We start from the raw sequence: 27,310 nt of genomic DNA on the forward strand, positions 1-27,310 counted from the left end.
GGGAAAATTGCTTCTCAAAACATAAGCCTGTCGGGTCTTGGTGGAAGACTGCTTTTATTTAGAAAATATAGGATTTTCTGGAAAGGACGCTAATACGCCGTAGATTCTAAACTACTATCTTTCATAAAGTTATTCTGAATAAAAATGCGTATTTATACAAATGACACTAAATACTTATGAACTCACCAGAATTATAAAATGTTGATACTCGCTTTCAAAATGACTTGTATTCTCAGGTCAGCGATAGACAGGTACATCCCGGGAGCTTTTGTGAAGACAACCTAGTACCGTGCTGCATCTATATTATTCCTTGTATTACTTTGATGTTGCTATGAAATGTAAACTATGTAAAATTATTACTATTAGTGCAATGGTTGTTGTACTTTGATTACTATACTGCATATGTTGTGATACTTGGCATGACGTCATCTACCCCAGAACGTTTCCGCCGTTCCGGTTTTCGGGTGTGACATATAAGGAGGAAACGTACCCTACATCAAAACGAAACAATGTACTGGCGTAACATTTACCCACAATGTCTCATGTTCACCTCTTCTTCAACACGTCTTCTGTACATTGGAACTTCCACCGATTATCCTTCTCTTCCAACCAATTTCCTCCCCAACAGGAACTGTTGACCACATAATCCACAAAAAAAACGTTACGTAATTTTGCGGCCTCTTAAATCAATTTTGCAAGGTTCCCATGACACCACGTAACCTGTCTTTCAAAGGATGCCATAGAAATCCAAAATTGATTGACACCGCTTCATGTTCCTGTTGTATCTATTTATTATCGAGGATTTTTAATTTGAGCGAAGTGTTGAGATGGGTTTGGATCCGATAGACCGCAAAGAACAGACACAACTTTTATTTGAGACATTGGTTAGATTCAGAATTTGTCGATTCCGGCCTATAAAATGCAGACGCATGCATCTCAATATTTGGTTCTATTTGTTCCCTACGCTCTTGTTCCACCAATGTTGTGTTCTCTCTTAGTTACACGTTCTCCCACTGGTATACCATCATCGCCCTAATCGCAACCTTCAACTTCTATAGTATTTATTTTTCGATTTTTTTTTATTAATGTTTTCTAATCAAAGGTCTCTTGCGTCTAATATTTCTAGGGGTGACAATTTTTGACACGGCACAACAAAAATACACGAAACGAAATGAAATTGGGACGAAACTGAAATTCGAATTCGTGTTCGTGTTAAGTGTAAAAAACACGATGTCGTGTCGTTTCGTGTTCGTGTTTAAAATTTGACACGAAATTGACTATTAACATTTATTTGTCGTGTTTTTTGTGTTTTTCGTGTTATGTATGATTAAATATTAATTAAATAAACTATTTTTTTTTATTATGTTATCTTTGTCGTGTTGTGTCGTGTTTGTCATTTTTTAATCGGTTCGTTTTCGTGTTAGTTAAAAAAACACGACATTGTGTCGTGTCGTGTTCGTGTTACATAAAACATTGTCGTGTCGTGTCGTGTTAGACAAAAACACGACACGATGGCCTGATTTGCCACCCCTAAATATTCCATATATTCTGTTTGGAGTTTGGAGATTGAAGTTTTTGTTTTTGCCATAATTCGTAAGTATTCTGCTTTGTAACTAAATTGTTCATTATTTAGGGTTTTAGTGTTTGTGTTGTATTGCAGTTGCATCAAGTTCCTGATTATATATGGTCATCATGTAAAACCTAATTGCATCTTTAAAATGATATATGTTCTACTTTCCATGATAATTGTATTACGTCTCATGAAAAACTCTTACTATCTTTCTAAGGTTGATTATTATCTTTTGTTACAAAAAGTCTTACTTAGATCTTATTCTTTCATTTGTCTTAATAGCAATTGATAAGTTAGTTGCTTATGGTGCTTTATGATGCTTTTGTGTTTCATATATCAGGGGCGGGGATTGTCTAATTAAAGTCCTATACGAATGAAAAATCAATCTAGCATGGAATTTCTGTTAATAAGATACACATACATAGGACCTACCTTTTTAGTACATTACTTGGATGACATTCATGATTATTGATGGTGAATCCCAACAATAAGGCTGCCTTTCATTGGAAAGATTAAGTTAATCCTATTCCTTAAACCTAATTGCTTTGCTGTTGGACACGGTGAGTTTAGGATGTTAAGTAAGCAAGGCAAATTTGTATTTATCTCCATTTTTAAATCTTATTATCTTTAGGATTAGTATTTATACGACAAACAACCATATTTATACACTAGGTAAAGTTAAGCATGTCCACAATTGAGTTCATGAAACATTCTATATTTCGAAATCTTAAACAAAGGATTTTTTATTAGTTAGCCCCACTTGCTCAGAACATGATAAAATGCTCTATGCAGATACAACAACAAGTGAAATTGAAATCATTGAACTTATGGTGGAAATTCGTTACGTAAGAAATCATTGATAAATTTTGAACGAGTTCTGCTTGATGAGGTACTTTGAGCACAAGATTTATTCACATTATGTTTTTTGATGTTTAGATGTCTTTTTATAGAGAAAAAAGTGGGTAATTGCTCATTTGTCCCCTTATAACCATATTCACTCTTCTTAAAAGGGTAAAAATGGAGAGTTTAATAGATGGTTACTTATTTGGAAATTGTAGGTTTATGCTATTTTCACTGTTAATAATGTTCATAATGTAAAGTGTTTGTGGATTTTTTCATGGGTCAAGAACATGATGAATAAAGCATGATCTTTTTTTTTGTGACCAGGTTATAATTAATCTTACTCTTTTACTCATACCAGCTTCTAAAACTTGTCAAATTGAGTTTGTCCACTTGTCGTTTATGGTGTCATAAAATATTAATTTGTCAAAAATACCAATATAGTTTGGACAAGTTAATCGCTAGAGACGCAACGCTTTGATAATATATTTTCCAATCTTGATTAATGAGAAAATAGATATAATCTTTGCTGTGCTGCTTTTTTATTTGTATTTGAATGTTTGTTTACATTGTTATTGTTTGCACTTAGGATGTGGTTCCAAATGGGTGAAACTGAATGAGGGACAAACTCTTCATGTAGTTCCCAAAGAACCAAATCATGTTATCCCAAGAATTCATGGTTAGTTGTCGTCGACTTTTTAACTTGTTTTGTGTTCTTACTTTTTCAAATCTTCATACATCTGTTGTTTTTTAATTATGTTTTGGTGGGTGCAATGTTTTTCGTTTTTACAGAAAGATCTAATTACTTCTACAAAGAGTTCAAATCTGGGAATTGGTCCCTTCTACCAACTTCTTTGTATGTTTTAGATGATAATTATCCAACTAAAGGATTGACATTCAAGATGACAGATGAAATTTGCAGTGTGTTACAATCATGTCAAATACACATTTATGAGCTAGTTTGATATTCTTACTCTTGTCTAGCAAGGTCTTGATCTGGATACACCTAGGTATTTCTCAACATATATGATTCATGAGTGTTATTAAAGTTGTCCAAATGACAAGGAAAATCTCAAAATCTTCATCCACGGATAGGGTGGATGAAAATTTTGGTAATCCCATAGGAACCTTAGGAAGGCATCAGATGTGGGTTTTTTTATCGTCTGATTACTTTAAAATCAAAAGGCAATCACCAAAGGCAAATGCTACTAAATTCAAACCATAACAGCAGCGACGATAGTCTAGTGCGACAGTGTTGATCAACTGGTGGGTGGTTGGGTGTGATACTCTTCAGGTGGTCCAACAAAGTCACAGAGAGTGAGCAAGGGAGAAGGATGAAGCAGACAAAGTGAGGGAGAAAGTTGAAGGTGAACGTAGGGAAGAGTGTACAAGCACAAAGTCTTGTTTTTTAAGGTTATCAAATGTTTCACACGTGTTCTACATCTGCAGAGGTCAAAAGAGTTGGTTCCACGTCTTCTAGGATAAGAGGGCCCGCTGACGTTTGGACATTTACAGTCTTCCAAAAAAAAAAGAAGTATGCAAGCCATAAGAGGTTAGAAGCACTTCTAATGAAAAAGAAAACATCACCTTACCCTTATTTAGTTACTTTTGATGGAATTTAGCATTCCAACTAGCCTAACTTTGCTCAAATTTTGTTCATTGTGTCTCAATAGGAAAGTAGGAACACATCGAGCACCATCTGACTTGCTCGGGTTCAACGCCATGCACAAGGTTATCACATTGTATCATCTTCTTCTAGTCTTTCCAATTTCGTTTTCCCGCCTCCTTAAAAGGTACGCTCGAATTATTTTGTGTATTATATTTGTGACAATTGTGAGATCTTAAAAAAAAAAATTAAAGTCCCAAATCGTTCTAATTCATGCTTAAGATATTAGGTCACTTCGAATGAAGAAGTAGTAGACATTGCAATAAAGATCAATGGGCAACCAAGGAAGAAGTGGCTAAAGCCTTGAATAGGAAATCAAAAACCCTATTCATGAGTAATCCCAATATCTGTAGAGCGCACATCAAATGATGTTTATGGTTTTCCATAAGCTAAAAAAATCATATCATAGCATCGCAATGGATTTTTATTTATTTGTTGATTATAAGTTATAACAATATACTTTCATATCCTTTTTCTTATTCAAGCGTTGTAAATTAAAAATTCACTCATTTATAGCATTGTACTTTTTGCTTTTTTTTGTTATTAGCACCAAACATTTTAGATAACGGTGAAAGAAATACATAAATTATAGTCTATGGGTTGTGCTTAGCACGAGCCTCACATATATAAACACCCTATTATTCTGGTACCGTTTAAAACAAATTCACAAGCTTCAAAAACCTCCACGTAACCCAGTTTCAAACGACACAATTTACCAACATGTCGACTCAAAATCAATCGTTCTCATCGTCGCATCCATTTGAACGCTCTTCCTTTTGCAATTCGGCATATCCCTTTTGCAATTCGACATATCCATCCATTCTCTATCTTTCCAGTGATACGTATCGTTTCCTCTCCAACAAGAAGCCGAACATATCTTCCACAAAAAGAAAAACCTAATTATGCGATCAATGGTAAATTCATCATTTTGTAGACCGCAAAGATTTGGAAATCGGAATCAAAGAAGAACAACTCAACTTTTCTTTCTACCGTCACCATCTTTTTCTACATGTATATTATCAACACGAACCCTAATTTCTTTCAAGTTTTATTAGCTGTTACTATTAATCCAATCGATGGATTTCTTTCCCAATCAGTTTTTTTGTTAACAATTTTATGCCCAAAATCTTCTTCTCATTCTTCTAGACGTCACAATCAACATTACTGTGTATAGTCAATAACCCTCAATCAATGAAGATATTCAACATTTTCCTTGCTCCCGTTGTCACACCCCAAAACCGGAACGGCGGAAACATTCTGGGGTGGATGACGTCATGTCAAGTATCACAACACATGCATATAGTAATCAAAGTAGAACAAAACATTGCATTAATAGTAATAATTTTACATGGTTTACATTACAATATATCAAAGTAATACAGGCAAATATATATAAAGTACAGCAAGGTACTAAGCCATCTTCATCAACAGCTCCGGGGGTGTACCTGTCTAATTGCTGACCTGAGAATACAAGTTATTTGAAAAGCGAGTATCAGCATTTTTACAAATGCTGGTGAGTTCATAAGCATTTAGTGACGTTTTTATTCAAATAACTTTAATAAAAGTAGCAGTTTAAGAGATTACAGTGTATTAGAGTTCTTTCCAGAAAATCCTATATTTTCTTTAATAAAAGCAGCCTTTTACCAAGACTGGTCAGTGTTATGTGGTAAAAAGTAGTTTTCCCTTAATTGCTATCATTATCAAAATACTAAATTTGATTATTAAAGAAAGCGAGAGACAATAGGGAAATAACATATGCCTCAGCAGTGAGGACGGCTGACTAAGGCAAAGGAATCATAGACTCCAGGAGAGTATCGAACGAACGACACGCCTGACTCAGTCTAACAGAAAGAGACATAGACCCTAGGCGGTACCAAATGAAAGGTACAACTAGTAAGGTCTAATACAGTGAACACAGACCCCAGACAGTACCAACTGAATGATATGTCTAGCAAGGTCTAAAACAGTGAATACAGTGAATACAGTGGATACAGTGAATACAGTGGATACAGACCCCAGACAACACCAAATGAATGATGCGTCTAGTAAGGTCTAAAACAGAAAATACAGACCGCAGGCAGTATCAAATGAAAGATACATCTTGAAAGGTCAAAACAGTGTGACTCTGAAAAATGGGTTACCAGCATACAGTGTAAATTGTTGGCGAAATACCGTTACCTTAAGGCCAATGAATTATAAGGTAACCCGGGATACTCGTAACCATACTGACTAGAGTACTAGACGCCCTACAAGCGTCTGAAATATGACATTTTTCACCCGTTGGCTTGGTAGGTCGGGACTTTAGCTAGCAGTCTGGGTGCGGGGTTGTCAATCCCGTATAGATCTATACACACAATGTCCGCTCTCCCTACAGGAGATTCTGGTTACCAACTAGACGACGGAGAAGGCCATGTCCTGGAGATGCATCCCAAATAGTGGGTAGAGACTTCCAAATAGTGGGTAGTGTGTAAGTGTTGAACTAGAGGTAGAGACTTCCAAATAGTGGGTAGTGTGTTTCTAATGTAAGTGCTGAACTAGAGGTGGAGACTCTTAACTGAACTGACTAGAGCATGCCTGTACGTCCATACTCGTATACATAATATATAACTAATGAATCAAACGACCTTCGGATGGCCATCCGATCCCACCAGACCACATCTCAACGAAGAAAAGGAAATAGGGCGGACAAGCCTTCCTAAGTCCTTCAATTCATAGTTTATATGTATCTAGACAAGCATAGACATACATCTAACTACAAATGAGTGAGTAACATGTAGGAGTGATTCTTGTGAAGTAGGAGTGTCTAACGAGTGAAGTAAGAGTGTTCAACAAGTGAAGTAGGAGCGTATCAAGTATAAGTGAAATAGAAGCGATATCAAGTATAAGTGAAGTAGGAACATATCACTAAGTAAGAGTGTGAACAAGTATAAGCGTCCATCAGGTATAAATGTATCACGAAGTGGAAACGTTATCAAGTATAAGTGTATCACGAAGTGGAAACGTTATCAAGTATAAGTGTATCACGAAGTGGAAACGTTATCAAGTATAAGTGTATCACGAAGTGGAAACGTTATCAAGTATAAGTGTATCACAAAGTGGAAACATTATCGAGTAGAAGTATAAAAACATAGACGTAAACTTTGGAAAACCTTTATATTTTAAGAAAATCACAACTTGGTATTCCTTTGTGAAACAAGTTTGATTTAAAACTTTTAGAAATTCTTTGGAAACCTTTCATAAATCAGTTTGAAATGAAACTTTGATAAAGCAGTAAAAGTAAGAACTTGAACAAGTGAAAACCTTTTAGAAAACCATTTATAGTGTCCTACTCGGTAAAACAGTATACAGTGTGGTAAATCCTTGTGCATGCGGGTTATCAATCACATGTGATTGATATGATAACTGGCATGTTTAACTTGTATTCCCCCCTATAAAACATGTAAAAACATTAAAAGGTTCGTTCAGGGGTATGAACTCACCTGGTGTAAGTAGGTCCGACGAGGGTGCCGGTTGGGTGTTCGGTGTCATGTAAAGACTCGAACACACTCAATGACCTATTTAACATATGATAACATATGTTCACATACAATTAGTATATTTAATACTAATTAAACAAATATACGCACTCAAAGGAGCGGAAAACACTTTGGTTAAGTGTTTGGGTGTCCCGGGTAGCGTCTAAAGGTGTGTATGGCTTAGGAATGGAGTTTACTCTCCGAGAGTAAACTCTCAACACCATGTTTACGGCCGAGGGACTACTCACCATGAGTTTACGGCCGTAAACTCATGGTGAGGGGTTCTAGTGTGTTTTAAGGCTTCTATCTTGTTCATGGAATTATTCTAGGTCCAAACTATATATTATGAATGAGTTTAAGGTCTTCTAAGGGCTTCTTTAGGGAGTTTACGGCCCATGAACCATCACTAAGGGAGTTCACGGCCGTGAACTCTCATATCATGGATTTATTGAAGTTTCAATCCCTTATTACACTCCTAGTAATTTATTCAAGGCTATAGGGGTGTTTGGGGTTCCAAAAGTGCTCTCCTTTAGAGTTTATGGTCCAAATGACCATTCCTTGAGAGTTTACGGCCGTAAGCTCCATGGCTTGGCCGTGAACTCTCATACACCCACAACTCTTTGATTTTTAAGCCCTTGTTTCAATCCTAGCATTTTATAGAAATAGTCTAAGGCCATTTGGGGAATAAAAACCATTATTTTGGCATGTTTGAGGGTGTTTACGGCCCTGGTACATGCCTGGGCCATAAACTCCTTTTGACCCTTCAATTTGTTGTGTTTAATTGATCCAAACCCCAAATATCAAGTCCCTAAATTTTGTATTAAGCCTAAGGGTGTTTTAGGAGTGTGTTTGGGACATTTTAACATGCTTAAGAGGTGTTTACAGCCTTGGCATATGCCTGGGCCGTAAACTCCCTTTTATGTCCCATTTTGATTGTTTTAAATGATCAAACACTCCTAGGCTAAATCCTCAATTTATTTCCAAGCCGTTAGGGACAAGTTTGGGTCATTTTGGCCTTGATTAAGGGGTTTACGGCCTAAGGAGGAGCTTAGGCCGTAAACTCCTCTTTCACAGCTTCTATGTCCGATTTCTAGGCTATAAACATGAATCAATATGTTTAGAACAAGCTAGGATAAGCGGACTTACGATTTGGAAGCGTTTGGTTGCGGATTTGGGGCGAAAATGGGTCTAGAGAGAGAGAGTGTAAAAAGTCTCCAATGGACTCCACTCACCTTTATATAGGGTTTCGAGTCGGGGCTCAGTGGAATTTTACCCGATACTGCCGTTAAACGAGGCTTTTGGTCGCACCCGATTTAGTGGTCGTAATAATAAAACTTAACATTTTCCAAATAAATGGAAATGTGTGTTATGTGTTTTTATTTCCTTTTATCACGACTTAACGGCATATTAAAGGTAAACAAATGGAATGTTTATTAAATTGACGACCTTTAATTAACGGAACTTTTATAAACTGGAATATTCCGTTAACGGTAACAGGGAAATGTAACGGAACACCTTGGGTTGTCACACCCGTTTTAAAAAGCAGAGTACCTAATATTCATGAAGGTTGGTGTTGTACCTGCTTCTGAATCCTAACGTAGAAACGTGCAATTTTCCTAAAATGCCCCAGATTTTCTAATGTTTTGATTTTGGTGTGACTGCAAACCAACAGTTTTTTGTTCAAATTAAAAGTTGAAAAAAAAGGCAAAAAGATTTTATCGATTTAATCTGCATTTTAGCACATACCTTACATGATTTTCAATTTTCAATTAAGGGTTAGTGTTCACCAAGGTAAACTGAACAAGGATGGAAACATAAATGCAATGGGCTATCTCCTTTCATGGTTGGGTATTATAGACTTATAGGTTGAGTTGTCTTGCATCCATGAACCTCCATAACCTGCATCAATAATGTATGTCAAGATAGACACACCGACACACATAGACTTCTCAGTTGATCAAGCACAATCACAAGTTAAGATGTGAATTAGATTTCATTTTTATTAATGTAAATGCTATAAAATTATTTCAATAAATATCCGTGTTTCTTTATTTTCATTGTAGAGAGGGGGTCTTAAAATTGGAATTATTGGATGATAACCCTGGAAGAGGCAACAATCTCTTCTTCTATTCCACACCAAATTGGATCAATTCTTCCACTCATCCACCGATTCTTCTGTCACACCCACAAACCAAGGATGCCGGAAACTTTCGAGGGGGTGGAAATGACTTCATGTATAGTATCACAACAACGAGTATAATAGTGCTCATAGTAAATACAACAATCATAATTATGATTGAAAAAGTTACACCGTAGTATGAGTGTACATGTTTCAAAATCAATTACACTATGATGACCAAAAATGAAATGTTTGACGATTTAACGTCCCATCCTCACAAGCTGTTGATTTCCTGTTTCACTAATTTCTTGAGAATACAAGTAATTTCGAAAAAGTGTCAACAATTAAGTTGGTGAGTTCATAAGCTTTTCATTTTAGTGTTGGAAAAACCCTTATTTGTAAATGTAACATATGCACAAGAAAATCCAATATTTTCCTTATAAAATGTTATGTAGTCTTAAATCCCAAGACCGAATGTATGAGTGCCTTCCGAAATTTTTAACGAAGTATGCTGTTTTAAATAGATAAAACCCTTTTTAAAATAGAATTTCCCGTAAACTTTAGGTGTTGTTAACTCCCTATGTAAGTCGCTATAATCATACTACGACTAGATGACCTGCTACAACGTTTTTCAGACACTTATAATTTGTTATGACATTTGTAACTCGTAGATCTACAGATCCCGCTATAGCTAGCAGCAAGGTGTAGGGTGTCAATCCCAATATAGATCTATACACAATTATCATGCTCTCCATACAAGAGACTTTGGTTATAACTTACAGGAATTTTAACCCGTACTCTAAGAGTACAATGAAGACGTGTCTCACAATTTACGATAACGAGTTTATGTGTAGTATGTTTAGCAGTGTTGTAAAAATCTCGATTAGGTCCCGATTAATCCCTAGGCGCTACTTGACTGATTAAAGAGCACCTAGCGATTAATCCATGCATACAAAATGATTGAAACAGTAGGACCAGATGAAATTTTAACACTTTGAAAAAAGTTATATCTCAATAGAAACTATTTAAGGTATGATTAGTGTTGTATTTATCATATTACACTATTTTGTTATGATATTAGTGGTATTTATGAACTTTTATATGATATTAGTAATATTTAATTTTTTTTAAATCTAACAAATTAGCAATTAATGGTCCCCGATTAATCTCCGCCTAGCCAATTAATCCCTTGACCCAGTCCACCGACTAGCTAACGTCGAACGATTTTTACAACCTTGATGTTTAGTAATGCATAACTATGCTTCTTATGTTTCATCTTGTATGTTTGTACTGTGAAAGGACTCTTACAATTTAGGGAGTAATTTCTGTTATTTAATTGTAACTTAACAGAAAACACATGTAAAATATGAAGTCATCAAAGACAAACATTTTGCTAAACATGTTACAAAGTGTTATGAAAGTTGGAAGATGTGAACTAGTTTTTAACCTTTCTGCACTGTTTTAGAAAAATCATACAAAAATCATACGAAGTTGAAAACTGAATCCGTAAACACTGAGAGTTTGGAAAATGTGTCTAGTTTATCCATAATTTTGTTATGATTTTTAGAAGTTTATAACTTATGTGAAAATGTTCATATTCACTTATTGGTCTGGATTCGGTTTTGAAATGATAGACAATTTTACAAAAATTACCATAAATTGTAGAAAAATCATATATAGATGTAGAAGTAGTCATTAGAAAGGTACAAACCTGAGCTACTTGAATATGAAACAGTTTTGAAAGATATTCAGTTTAAGATGGTCAAAACAATCTGTGAATAGGACTCAACTTTTCTGTGAAAAGCTGATGTATGAGGTTGAGTTATATTAAGGTGTGTTAACTTGTATTCCCTTGAGTGATTTCCATCAATGAATGTTGAAAAGAAAGGGTTTCCAAGTCAAGAACACTTGGTAGGAGCTTGGAGAGTTGAAGATCTAAGAACAATTACGGTGACATTTGTTAAGAGAGATTCATAATTTGAGTGAAGGAGTTAATAATGTTCAATGTAGGATGAGAATACTTACTGAATGAGGGTGAAAATCTCAAAGGCATCCTTGGAGTCTCGAGTTCTTAGAGAGGGAAAGTGAGAGAGGAACGTTTGCTCTTTGGTGAGAGAGTGAGTAAAGTGGAAGGAGAAATGAGGGTTTCCTGCTTTTAATCAAATTATCCAGCTGGAGGAGGGGTGTGGAAGGACAAATAGTTGACTAGATAGGGATGAATAATGACCGAGGGTTGTCCTACGTGGGTATGGGGGATAGCTTGTGTCACACTTTATGGAAAGTCAACAATCTAGCACAATATCTCACCCAATAGATATTGTCCTTAGTTTACGATCCTCTCCCCAAAATGTGATTTAAAATATGATGATATAGGGTGTTATACATCAAAATATGAGTTTGGAGAGTTTAAATCATGAAAAATACAAGTCTGAGGAAATTTCCGGAGTAAAAATCACTAAAAATCATTAAAAAGTCCGAAATGGTTGAAAATCCATAGTAGGGCTCCAATTTGCGAGGGTTCCGGAGTCAAAATCACAATTCTGGAGCCAAAGGTGGATATTCCGAAGTCATTTCTATGATTCCAGAGCGGGTCTGCAACTTCTGGAGTGGATCCAAGGCTTCCGAGATGCGAGGCTGTCCGGGAGAAGTCCTCCTGTCATATGCGAGATGGTCCGAAGCAAGGCATTCTGGAGCCACTTTCCGAAGTGAGTGAGTTCAGAGGAAGGTGCAAAATTGTCCGATTCTGGACTAAGAGGGTTCCGGACCAAGAGGGTTCCTTTGGATTTTTTCCTTTCGGTTTTGGGCTGTTTTCGACTGAGGAAGGTACATAGAGAGATTTGGGAGAGATTTCACATACTTGGAGAGATTTGGGAGAGATAGAGATAGATTGTGAGAGATTTAGAGAGATTTTTCCGAGGGCCTTTATTAGTGTTTTGATTTGTAGTGCAAGGACCGTAGGCTTCGTTAATGTGACAACCCGATATTTCAACTCTTTGTAATGACCTAAAAGGTCAAGTATTGTAACCACTTTTGAGTAATAAAATTTAACTTTCATAATAAAATGTCCAAATAGTTCTATTTAAATTCCTTCTATGTTTAAATGTCTTTAAACCATGATCGTACGTAAAAAGAACGCCCAAATCCGACTTCGTATATTGAAGTTATGATTTTTCCAAGTTCAGCTTAGCAACAGACAGCTAAAAACTCGAATCGGAGATCGAGCGACTTTTGGCCGGAATGACCTAAACGAGAATCGAAGGTCTCGACAATGGTATTTCAGCGGTAAAAAGTCTGGCAAAAACCGACGTCAGATAAAGAAGTTATAAATTTTTGAAGAAATTCCTTAAACACGATGAGTTATAAAATAAATAATAAAAATAATTTCGGAATTTGCCAACGGAGTCTAAACGAAAGTTGTAGACCGTAGTCTCACCTACGCGGGGATATAAAGACCATCGAAAACGGAGTTTGTATGAAGAAGATATGAATTTTTGAAGTTTATTAAATAAATTATATATTTATTTAATTCAAAAATCAAGCATTATCCGAAGAGGAGTCAGCGTCCTCATCTGAAGTACGCGCTGCGTACCCCTGTACGCCCTGCGTACCCGAGGGCCTTGGCCTCTAATCGTCCACGTCGCCCTATGCGAGGCTACCGACCCGTCTGACCCGCCCGTCCGACCGACCCGTCCGACCCGCCGTCCCATCCGACCCGCCAGACTGATCCGTCCCATCCGAAGCCGAGGCAGTCGAGGCTTCGGTCATGCATGACGTACGCGTACGCACTGCGTACGAGCATACGCCCCGTGTACGAGGCTTCTCAGACCCCCCTATAAATAGCATGCGAAGGCTTCCGAAAAAGAGGCTCATTTCTCTCCTTTCTCTCACGATATTGCCTCGTTTTCCGTGCCCGTTCAAACCCGAAGCTCTGGTCTTTTTGCTCAAGTCCCGAGGGTCGATTTTACTCCTGAGATTCCCGAGAAAAATCCGTTTCCCGAGACGAAATTCTGCCCGGTTTTCCATCTCGCTATCTTCAGACTTTCAAGTGAGTTCGTACCCGTTAATTTACCTTTTAAATGTTCTATAAATTCTTTTACATGCTTTCAAGGGGGGGGGGATTACAAGTAAAACACACGAGTATTATCGTGTGTTACATAAAGAACTCTTTTATATGCTGTTATATATCCAAATCACATGCGATTTACAAACTTTATAAGGAACTTTCATATATATATAACATATGTTAAAATAGCATTCTATCTTTTGAAATATAAATTGTCGTAATGCATACATAAACTAAACTTTTCTTAGATTATATGTATACTTGTCTATCTTGGACTCTACACCAAAAATCTATGCTTTCATAACAAATGATTCCTTTTTTCTAAGTATTTCTAAACAAACGAGACACACTTTTAGAAAACTATAATAGGTATAGTTTTACGAACAAGTTTCTAACTCTTATGTACTAAAATCATGAATTTCAAGAAGTCACTTTCGTATACAAGAACAAACGTAACATTTTAACAAGTAGATCTGTTTTTATACCACGGTTTTGTGAGACACTAACTTCATGTACGTTCGAGTACACATTTCAAGTCCTGTATTATATACCAGAATCCCTTGGAGGGGGAGCATGGTGTTTGTGTATAGATCTATACGGGCTTGACAACCCGCACCCTGACTGTTAGCTGCAGTCCACCGTTTGGGGTGACAAACGTCATAACATTCCAACGCCTGAAGAACGTTGTGTATAGGCATTCCGAGTCAATAATATGGTTATAAAACTCACACGGGGTATTAAAAATGCATTGATTTACAAGGTTTTCAAACACATTGGTTATTTTACACTTACATACATTTTTAGAAACAAACATTGGTCTTGAGTGAAGGCTACTTTTATACTAGTAGAAAATATAGGATTTTCTAAACACAAACAAACAAAGACAAAACATTTCATTTCATACAAACATTGTCACTTAAATACTTATGAAACTCACCAGCTTAAATGCTGATCTACACTTTCAAAATTTCTTGTATGTCCCAGGAAATCAGTAATTTCAGGTATTCATTTTGCTTTTGATGAAGGGATGCTGCAGCGCCAGTTTAATCTCGTATTTTGACATCATATTGTAATTGGTTTTGAACATGAAACTTCTGACAAATGTAAACTTTCAATTATATATATGATGGTTGTATTGCTTTCTTTACTATGTATTCATTTGTTACGTTACCACATGAAGTCATCCGCCCCCGAACGTTTCCGCCGTTCAGGTTTGGGGGTGTGACAGATTGGTATCAGAGCAATGTTTATAGTGAACTAAATATATCGAACCACATAAGATATACAAACTATAAATGCTTAAGGGACTAATACTCTCTGACAAAACAAATTTTCTTTTTACGCTTGAGCAGCATAGCGTTCAACTTAAATTGATAGTTCATTTAAGTACAATTACATGCATACCACAAATTATTTTCATGTTATCTAACTATACAAGTATTTAGACAAGTTGACACTACGATTGAGACTCGATATATGTAATCAGATTTTGGACAAATATAGCGTGATCAACTATATTTGCCCGAGATTGGACCAACATATATCGAGGAATGATCGTAGTAAGCAACAAGTCAAAACTTACCAAACCATTACTAGAATCAAACACAAGAATTTAAATACTATAGGAGTATTTGCTATCTAAACTAGTTTAACTTACATGTTTTGCATGTTTCAACTTTATTCCATTCTTATAACCCTATTTCTCGTACATTCAAATGGCTGGATTTCACCACCCTGGCGACCCCTACTTTCCCAACCAAGGCAACGGAGGATGGATCGAAGATGATCCCGAAGAGGACGAGGAACCCATAGAAGTGGGTGATGACTTCGGTACCGACTCAGAGCCGGAAGTTATCGATCCACCACCCATTCAACCTCCCATCTTCGTAAGGAACTTTCAAGGACCGACTCCCGTCTAGGGAAGTCACCTCTACCATTGGAGCCAACAGCAAAACCTACGCCCTCCCTACGGCATGTGCCGAGACTTCTATGATGTCCGCGGCGGAGGTTCGGCTGATCGAGCACTTCCGGTAATGGTGGGTAAGTTAGCCAATCAGTCCTATCAGTCTGGAGTTCAAGCTAGTCGACTCCAGGATGTCAACGTGGAAGTGCAGGTTCACACTTCTGACATCCGTAGGCTGGACAAGATACAAGACAATGCTCAACTCCAAACCGAAGCATTTCAAGCGCAAATAATTGCAGCCCTCGCCGAACTGAGGGAACAACAAGCCGCTTTTGATAGGCGTCTAATGGAGTCGAAGCAATTAGATGCGGAGTCAAGCTCCAAGCGCAACCCACGTCGCAAGTAGTGCTTGTCAAGGACTCAAATTTTGTTATAGCTTAGGACATTGGCTAAAAGTCTTTAAATTTCTCGAACTTTGCAATCGGAGACCCTTTTAGGGGTCAAATTTTCAGGATCGTTGTAACAGCTTTTATATTAATATAAGTGACACTTTTATTACTATGTTAAGTATTTCGTTCAAACCTTGAAAGGTCTTTGTGAAACCAAATACTTGTTTCATACCTTCAGTCTTACAAATAACTTTCATTCTTCTATTTTAAGACTCATACTATCATCTGTTGTTGAACTATAGTGATTTAGTTCATGAGACACATACATTTTCTATTCTATGAAATTCTTATCCTTGTCTTTTCAACCTATAGTTGAAGGATGCCTCCGCGTAGGAATCCAAGGCGAAACAACGGTGGGGAAGCACCTGTACCACCACCACCTCCACCACCTCAATTTGATGCTGTTATGTTCCAAGCAGCAGTCACCGCAGCGGTGGCAGCTGCCATGTCACAGATCAATAACTCGAGTACTAATGGCTCGGGATCTGGCACACACCCATCTAACCATGGCGAGAGTCATGGACCACCTCGAGAATGCACCTATAAGGACTTCACTAATGCCAAAACCCGAATGATTTATGGAACTGGTGGTGTGATGGCCCTGAGGCAGTGGATTGAAAGGACGGAGGTAGTCTTTGAAATCTGCTCCTGTCCCGAGCACAGCAAAGTCAAATTTGCAACTTTCACCCTAATTGACAAAGCTTTAACTTGGTGGAATGGCCACGTTAAAGTACTTACCCTAATCGTGGCAAACTCCATAAGCTGGGAGAGCCTGAAAGCCATGATGATGAGAGAATACTGCCCACGGGGAGAGATTCAAAAGCTCGAACACGAACTATGGACTCTCGGAATGGTTGGTACCGACATCGCTACTTATACCAACAGATTCTGCGAGCTGGCAATCCTTTGTCCAGATATGATTGCTCCCGAGAGCAAGAAAATAGAAAGGTACATCTGGGGACTGACGCCCCAAATACGATCAAGCGTGTTAGCTTCCAAACCTGACACCTTTGAAAGTGCTAAGGAACTGGCACAATCTCTGATTGACTACGGAGGTCATCAGAACTCAACCACTTCTGCACCAGAACCACAGAAAGGAAACAACAACAACAACAACTACAACAACAACAACAACAACAACAACAACAACAACAACAACAATAGCAGAAAGCGAGTGTGGAATAAAGGGAAGGGTGGGTCTTCCCAAGAATCCGCAAAGAAACAACTGGTTTCAGTGAATGCTGCCACTATACCTACTACAGCTCCTACAAATACCTACCCAACAAAGCCTTATGTAGGTAACCTCCCAAAGTGCACCAAATGCAATTACCACCACCATGGACCTTGTCGGGAAATGCAGTGCGCCAACTACAACAAGAAGGGACACACAACCCGTTTCTGCAAGGACCCCGCAAAGCCGATCACTCAAGTTCCCGGTGCGGGTGTAGGACAGACTTGCTACGGTTGTGGCGAGGTGGGCCACTACAAGAGGAACTGTCCTAAGGCAGCAGGCACCGGCGGTGTGGGACGAGTTTTGGCAATAGGCCATGGCGAAGCTATAGCTGACCCAACTATAGTTGCTGGTACGTTCCTTCTCGATAATTCATATGCATGCATATTATTCGATAGTGGAGCGGAGAGAAGCTTCGTGAGTCAAAACTTTATTCATTTACTTAAACCTAAACCTAGCAAGTTAGAAAAATCATTCACTGTAGAGATGGCCAATGGAAAAACCGAAAACACTAACTGCATATACATGGGTTGTACGTTAACTTTAGATGACCATTCTTTTCCAATCAATCTCATGCCGGTCCAAATTAAAAGTTTCGACGTCATAGTCGGCATGGATTGGTTGAGTCTTCTTCGCGCCGACATCATGTGCTTTGAAAAAGCAGTTCGTCTTAACCTCCCTAACAACGAAACATTAGTTATCTACGGCAACAAATCTAGTACAAACCTTCGCATCATTTTGTGCATCCAAGCTCGAAAGTGCTTGCGGAAGGATTGTTGAGCATTCCTAGCACACATCGTTGATACAAGTCAAGAACTGAAGGACATCAAGAACATCTCGGTAGTACGCAACTTTCCCGATATCTTTCCAAAAGAACTACCAGGATTACCACCGCAACGCCAAGTCGAGTTCAGAATCGACTTAGTTCCAAGAGCTACCCCAGTAGCGAAGTCGCCTTATCGTCTCGCACCAGCAGAGATGCAGGAACTTTCCAGTCAACTTAATGAACTCCTTCAAAAAGGATTCATAAGACCAAGTTTCTCACCTTAGGGAGCATCGGTCTTGTTTGTAAAGAAGAAAGACGGATCGTTCCGTATGTGCATCGACTACAGAGAGCTGAACAAACTTACTGTCAAGAACCGCTATCCTCTACCCCGTATTGACGACCTATTCGATCAACTTCAAGGAGCGAACTACTTCTCAAAAATAGACCTACGATCCGGATATCACCAATTATGAGTTCTAGAGGGGGATATTCCAAAGACAGCTTTCCGAACTCGTTATGGACACTACAAATTTGTAGTGATGCCGTTCGGATTAACCAATGCACCAGCAGTATTTATGGACCTAATGAATAGGGTATGCCGTCCTTACTTGGATCAGTTCGTCATCGTCTTTATCGATGATATACTTATCTACTCCCGAAGTGAGGAAGAGCATAGTCAGCACCTACGAAAAGTCCTAGAAACACTGCGAACGGAGAAACTCTATGCGAAGTTCTCTAAATGCGAATTTTGGATTCGAAGAGTCGAATTTTTAGGCCACGTTGTTAGCGAGAAAGGTATACACGTGGACCCCTCCAAAATAAAGGCCATTGAGAACTGGTCGGCACCAAAGACACCTACAGAAATTCGTCAATTTCTAGGTCTAGCTGGCTATAATCACAGATTCATAAAGAACTTCTCTAGCATTGCGAAACCTCTTACTACGTTAACCCAGAAAGGCGTGGCCTTTGACTGGGAAGCGAAACAAGAAAAGGCATTCCAGACACTAAAACAGGCCTTGTGCACCGCACCGATACTATCCCTCCCCGAAGGGATAGAAGACTTCGTAGTGTATTGTTATGCGTCAAATCAAGGACTTGGTTGTGTTCTTATGCAGAGAGGGAAGGTAATCGCTTATGCCTCCCGGCAGCTTAAGACACACAAAGTGCACTATACGACACACGATCTCGAGTTAGGAGCAGTGGTATTTGCTATGAAGATCTGGAGACACTACTTATACGGAACAAAGAGTACTATTTGCACCCATCACAAGAGCCTTCAACACATTTTCGATCAGAAGGAACTCAACATGTGACAACGACGATGGGTTGAGTTACTAAATAACTACGAATGCGAAATTCGTTATCATCCTGGCAAGGCCAACGTAGTAGCTGACGCCCTCAGTCGAAAGGAATACACTGGTCGGAGGGTCAAATCTCTGACTATGACTATCCATTCCCACTTATCCACACAAATTAAGGAGGCACAAATGGAAGCTTTGCAACCTGAAAATGTGGCGGGTGAATCCCTGCGAGGAATGGAAAAAAATCTAGAAGTCAAGGGTGGCGGAGCCTACTATCTCATGGACCGAATCTGGACCCCGAAACATGGTGGTTTCAGAAACGTAGTCATGACCGAAGCTCACAACTCAAGGTATTCCGTTCACCCGGGTTCAGATAAAATGTATCTGGATCTTAAGAAACTGTACTGGTGGCCTAACATGAAAGCAGAAATTGCTACCTTCGTAAGTAAATGTCTTACATGCGCTAAGGTTAAGGTCGAGTATCAGAAACCGTCAGGATTACTACAACAACTAGAGATACCAGAATGGAAATGGGAGCGGATCACTATGGACTTCATAACCAAGTTACCCAAGACGACAATTGGACTCGATACCATATGGGTCAGTGTCGACAGATTGACCAAATCCGCGCATTTCCTACCCATCAAGGAGACTGACAAAATGGAGAAGCTTACAAGAACTTACTTAAGGGAAGTAGTGCGACTGGATGGTGTTCCGATATCCATTATCTCCGATAGAGATAGTAGATTCACTTCAAGATTCTGGCAGTCACTACAAAGTTCCCTGGGGACTAGGCTAGACATGAGTACAGCCTACCACCCACAAACAGACGGACAAAGTGAGAGAACGATACAAACTTTAGAAGATATGCTGAGAGCCTGTGTCATTGACTTTGGAAAGGCATGGGATATGCATTTACCCCTTGTCGAATTTTCATACAACAATAGTTATCATACAAGCATAAAGGCTGCTCCGTTTGAAGCCCTCTATGGTCGAAAGTGCAGATCCCCTCTGTGCTGGACTGAAGTTGGCGATACCCAATTAGCTAGAGGAAGGGTTCCTGAAAGCACTCTCACCGGTCCAGAAATCATACGAGAAACGACAGAGAAGATCGTTCAGATTCGTGAACGATTGAAAGCCTCTAGAGACCGACAGAAAAGCTACGCTGACCAAAGGAGGAAACCTTTGGAATTCCAGGTAGGAGACCACGTCTTATTAAAGGTCTCACCGTGGAAGGGTTTAATACGCTTTGGAAAGCGGGGGAAACTAAATCTAAGATACATAGGGCCTTTCGAGATTCTTGCCAGAATCGGCCCTGTGGCTTACAGGCTTAACCTACCGCGCGAACTTAGTAACATCCACCGAACCTTCCACGTCTCAAACTTGAAAAAGTGTCTGTCCGACGAGACTCTTGTTATTCCACTCGACGAGATCGAGATCAACAAGAGCCTCAACTTTGTGGAAGAACCAGTAGAAATCATGGACCGAGAGGTCAAACAAACAAAACAATGTCGCATACCCATCGTGAAGGTTCGCTGGAACGCCAAGCGGGGACCTGAATTCACATGGGAACGCGAAGATCAGATGAAACAAAAGTACCCTCATCTCTTTCATGTTCACTAGTATCTTTACTACTTTAAATTTCGGGACGAAATTCTCTCTAACGGGGGGATGATGTGACAACCCGATATTTCAACTCTTTGTAATGACCTAAAAGGTCAAGTATTGTAACCACTTTTGAGTAATAAAATTTAACTTTCATAATAAAATGTCCAAATAGTTCTATTTAAATTCCTTCTATGTTTAAATGTGTAACGCCTGTGTTTCCGGGCTTGCCGTTTTTAGCAATATAATAGTCTAGGTTAACCTTTGTAACCCGTTTTGAAATAATAAGAATGTATTATTTGAGTATTATGTGTTTTGTGCTTAATTGCTTAATTATGTGGTCTGATTAATTAAGAATAAAAAAATAAGCGTCAAAATTTAAGTGTAAAATAAACTTAATATCTTTGGTTAATGTTGTAGTAGTCGAAACGAGGTTTCCGAATATATATAGAACGCCCAAATCTGACTTCGTATGAGGAAGTTATGATTTATCGAAGTTCCGGCTTAGCGGTATACAGCCTGAAATACTCGAATTGAGATCGAGCGGTTGTTAGCCGAAGCAATCTAAATGAGAATCGAAGATCTCATTGTTGGTATCGAAGCGATAAAAAGTTAGGCGAGAACGGACATCAAACGAAGAAGTTATGAATTTATAACGAAAGTTTCTGTCGCGGCCTATTAAAAATAATTAATAAAAATAAAGTCAAAATTAGCCGACGGAGTCTAAACGAAAGTTGTAGATCGTAGTCTCACCTTCGCGTGGATATAAAGAACGTCGAAAACGGAGTTCGTATGAAGAAGTTATGAATTTCCGAAGTTTATTAATCATTTTATATTTATTTTTAATTCAAAATCGGAGGTATTATCCGAAGCCGAGTCACCCGTCTGATCCATGGTACGCCCCGCGTACGTGAGTACGCTATCGCGTACTCCGCATAGTGTCGACACTTCGGATGACGCATGCAATGACGATTTCGGACGCGTACGCGCTGCGTACGCCTGTACGCCCCGCGTACTCCGAGGCTCCAGCCTCTATATAAAGGATCCGAAGGCAGCCTCATTTGTTGTTCATTTTCTTCTCTTCTCTCTAGTCTTTTGCATCGTTTTTCGTGCCGAAGCTACCCCGAAGCCCCGGTATCATACTCTAGCCCCGAGGCAAGTCCCGAGATCCCGAAGATCCCGAGAAGCGCGGTTCCCGAGTCGAAGCTCTGCCCGCGAGAAGTTCGATTTTCGAGGAGATCTTCCAGATCTGCTGTGGATTACTACTTCTATAAGCCGTAGTGCTGTCCGATCATCTTCTGATCAAGTGAGTGTATACTAACTTTCTTAAACACAATAATAATACGAGTTTGGTTCGAGTGTATTAATTATATTGTTGTTTATAAGAGTGAGTGTGTAGTTATTTCTTCTAATACAATAATACGAAGTATTTTATATAAAAATACGTGCTATGTGTATATATTTGGTTGTGTTATGTGTGAATGAGTATTCACTCTCTTCTATCTTATAGATCTGCTTATTTCGTTATGAGATATGTGTTATGTGTGTGTGTGCCTCATCTGTTATGCGATATATGTGTTGATTAAAGCATGCTATACAGGTTTTCTTTAAACTACGTATGAAAATATATATTTTATCTACTAATATGTTGGGTAGAACATGGGTAGATAGTTGGTGTGTAATAAACAGATGAGAGGCCTCGATGTTGTTGTTGTTGTTGATCTAGTTATTCAGCGGAGTATGGATAACGACCACGGACTCTTTCTAGACAGTCCAGTGGAACGCTAGCAGGTTCATAACCTGTAGGTGTTGTGAACGATGTGTTCACCGGTGTACTCTATCCCCCTCATGGTTGCCTTTAGGATATCTATTGTTGAGGAAACCCCTTCGCAGTGATGTCCGTCCCGATGAAAATCCTAGATTAGGTCCCTTGAGATAGTTGTTTTAGGGACGTAAAGTGAGGATAACGGGAATGGGTAATCGGGATAGTGATTGGTTGGTGAAATTAAATATAACTTATTTATTGTGGGTTGAAAACCCTATATGCTCACCAGGCTCCCAAGCCTGACCCACTCAGTTTTATTTGTATTACAGGAAGTGGCACAAGGGCGTAAGATGGATGGATCATCTTGTTGTTTTGTTTACAAGTCTGTATATGTATATATTTGTTGAATGACTTGTAATGTTTATCGTTTATGCTTTATGGTCTGTATCGGAACATGACATCCCGAGTTTTGATTATATAATGAAATGCATCTCTTGATGAAATGCTTTGATAAATATTATTTTATCATGTTTTGTTTTGGGAACAAATTCCGCAACTCTTTCAAATCAAAAGGATTTACTCTGAAAATATTTAAAAGCATAAATGAAAATCGGTCTTTTCTGGCCGAGATTTTGGGGATGTCACAGTTGGTATCAGAGCATTAGTTTAAGCGAACTAGGAATTTGTAGGATTTCTAGACTTAAACTTAGAATGCTAAGTGGAATTTTGAGATGTGTGTCTGTTGGATTTTAGACACGAGCACTAGTTTATTTTAGGAGAGTTGCCTAAAATGCTTTGATGTGCTAAATGTTATATGTTGCCATATATGATATTATTTGTTCGGATCTACGGTTTGTTGCCAACCGGATCTGAAGGTTTATGTGTTTAGGATTCTAAGCGTATGTATACGATATTAGAACTAGCATGTAATCGTTTGGAGTAATAAGGTGAAATTATTCGGTGTAGATCAAAAATGGTGAGAACAAGGAGTGGCGTTGGAAACGCAGATGAAAACAGGAATCAACCGCCAGTGATTGAGCAAATACCTGTTGTAGCAGCAGCACCAGAACCAATAACAATGGTTGCGGTGCAAGCCATGATTCGGGCTATGCTAGCCGAACAAAGGGAGGAGATGCGACAAATGTTGCATAATAATAGGGATGAACCTATCATACCTATTGAGGAACCTGAATTGATTCCCGAGCAATCGGAGGAAGGGAACAATAGTCGCATGGTGAGTCAAGTTGGGACTCAAGAGGAACGAAGGAACGATCCAGAAAGGAGAAACAACAAGGATGGGCGTATGTACAAGAATTTCTTGGGCGCCAAACCGCCAAGTCTTTCTGGAAGCCCAAAGCCTGTTGAGATAATGGATTGGATCTCCGAAATGGAGATGGTATTTGAAAGTTACGACTGTAGCAACAAACAGAAGACCGTATTTGCGGTTAGACAACTGAAGACTGGAGTCTTGAGTTGGTGGAAGTTGTTGGCAGATACTATGCCACGAGGAGAAGCCCTGAAAATGTCATGGGAGGAGTTCTTGGAACAGCTGAGGGTGCAGTATTGTTCAGAGATAGATCTGATTGATCTGAACAATGAGTTTCAAAACTTAAAGAAAGGGAAGATGAGCATAGATGACTATGCTACTGCATTTACTGAGAAGATGAAGTTGTTTCCGTACCTAGTGCCGACGGAACTCTCCAAGATTGAGAGGTTTGCTAACGGACTGCCTGCTGACTTTGGTCCGACAGTCAAAATGGCAACCACTCTGAAAACGGCTGTTCGTGCAGCTAAGAATGTGGAGGCCCAGCAGAAGGAAAAGGGTCTGGAAAGAATAGATGTTGGAGAAAAGAGGAAGTTCGATGGAACTTCAGGGTCCAACAAGAAAAACAAGTTCTCGAAGTCTGGTTCGAGGGGAGGTGGAGGTGAAGCGAAATGGTGCGACAAATGTAAGAAGAAGCATCATGGAAGATGTGAGGTGGCGAACACATGCTACAAGTGTGGAAAGCCAGGGCACTATGCCAATGAGTGTACCCTCACAAAGAAAGTTTGCTATGGTTGTGGTGAGGAGGGTCATATGTCGAGGGACTGCCCGAAGAAGAAGGAGGCAGCTAGACCCAACATTCCGCCAAAGCCAAAGGCGAGAGCATTCCAGATGACACTGGAAGCTGCTAAAGATGAAGCTGATGTCGCTTCAGGTACCTTTCTCGTTAACGAATTGCCTGCCCAAATTTTATTTGATTCTGGAGCCAACTACTCCTTTATATCGCATGAATTTGGTAGAAAGCTAGCTTTGCCTGTTGTGAGACTAGATAATGCTTTATTAGTCGAAGTTGCTAGTGGCAAGTTTGTACCTGTTAGCTATCGCATGAAAAACATCTTAATTGATCTGAATGGGAATAAGTTCCACGAGGAATTATTGCCTATCAAACTTAATGGTTTCGACATCGTATTGGGAATGGATTGGCTTAGCGCCAACGACGCCGAAATTTTATGCAAGAAGAAAATAGTCAAAGTAAACCCGCCTGGGAAAGATTCGTTTATGGTGTATGGAGATAAACGCAGAGTGAATTCTGGAATCATTTCATTGATGAAAGCCAGAAAATGTTTGACCAAGGGATGTACATCATATTTAGCATTTGTGATTGATGCTAAGAAGGAAAAGAAGGTGATGCAGAGCATTCCAGTGGTGTGTGATTATCCGGAAGTATTTCCCGAAGATCTTCCTGGATTACCACCTGATAGACAAGTGGAGTTCAGAATAGACTTGTTACCAGGAACCACACCAATAGCAAAAGCACCTTATCGATTAGCACCGACGGAGATGAAGGAGCTAATGATGCAACTTCAGGAGTTGTTGGACAAAGGTTTCATTAGACCTAGTTCATCGCCCTGGGGAGCTCCGGTGTTATTTGTAAAGAAGAAAGATGGAAGTATGAGAATGTGCATCGATTACAGAGAGCTGAACAAGGCAACAATAAAGAATAGATATCCGTTGCCGAGGATTGATGACCTGTTTGATCAATTGCAAGGTTCGAGCTATTTCTCGAAGATCGATCTTAGGTCAGGATATCATCAGCTAAAAGTAAGAGAGCAAGATATCGAGAAGACTGCATTCAGAACTAGATATGGACACTACGAGTTCTTGGTTATGTCGTTTGGACTAACCAATGCTCCAGCAGCGTTCATGGATTTGATGAATAGGGTTTGTAACCCGTTCCTTGATAAATCCGTGATAGTGTTTATAGACGACATTCTGATTTACTCGAAAAGCCAGGAGGAGCATGGCAGACACTTGCGAGAAGTGTTAGAAGTCTTGAAGAAGGAGAAGCTGTATGCTAAGTTCCCCAAATGTGATTTTTGGATTCGTGAAGTCCAATTCTTGGGTCACGTGGTCAACCAAGAAGGGATAATGGTTGATCCAGCGAAGATCGAAGCTGTGACGAAGTGGGAACAACCGAAAAGTCCCACGGAGATTCGAAGCTTTTTAGGATTAGCCGGATATTACCGAAGGTTTATCCAAGGCTTTTCTTCGATCGCTAGTCCATTGTCAGCTTTGACCCACAAAGGAGCTACTTATGCTTGGGGTGAGAAGCATCAGGAAGCATTTGAGAAGCTAAAGAAGAAGCTATGCGAGGCACCGATACTTTCTCTACCCGATGGAGTTGAAGACTTCGCTGTTTATAGTGATGCGTCTGGTGTTGGTTTGGGTTGTGTTTTGACCCAAAGAGAAAAGGTGATAGCATATGCGTCTCGACAGCTGAAAGAGCATGAAAAGAACTACCCGACTCATGATTTGGAGTTGGCAGCGGTAGTTTTCGCTCTGAAAATATGGAGGCATTACCTCTATGGCACGAAGTGCAAACTTTTCACTGATCATAAGAGTCTCCAATACCTCTTTAATCAGAAAGAATTGAATATGAGGCAACGACGCTGGCTAGAGTTACTTAAAGACTATGACTGCGAGATACTTTACCACCCCGGTAAAGCTAATGTTGTTGCTGATGCTCTCAGTCGGAAAGTCAATCCCGAAAGGAAAAGGCCAAGAGCGTTGAGAATTGAAGTTGTCTCAACTATTTTGGAAAGTATAAAGAAAGCTCAGAGGGAAGCTTCTGAGAAGAATGACAGAAAGGAGGAACGTTTGGGCAAAACGTTGGTGTTCGGTGTAAACAGTCATGGACTGAAGGTGTTCCAAGATCGGATTTGGATACCTAAGACAGGAGGAGTCAGAGATCTTCTGATGGAAGAAGCTCACAAGACCATGTACTCGATTCATCCGGGTAGCACTAAAATGTATAGGGACCTGAAACCCTACTACTGGTGGCCGACGATGAAGCTTGATGTTGCAAAGTATGTGGCCGAGTGTGTGACTTGTGCGAGAGTCAAGACACAACATCAGAAACCGTACGGGAGTTTAGAACCTTTGCCTGTGCCTATGGGTAAGTGGGAAGACATTGCTATGGATTTTGTCACTAAACTGCCCAGAACAAAGAATGGTCACGACATGATTTGGGTGG

This window comes from Lactuca serriola, chromosome 8, assembly GCF_051521515.1.
Source record: "Lactuca serriola cultivar US96UC23 chromosome 8, Lser_US96UC23_V15, whole genome shotgun sequence".
Classification (NCBI taxonomy): domain Eukaryota; kingdom Viridiplantae; phylum Streptophyta; class Magnoliopsida; order Asterales; family Asteraceae; genus Lactuca; species Lactuca serriola.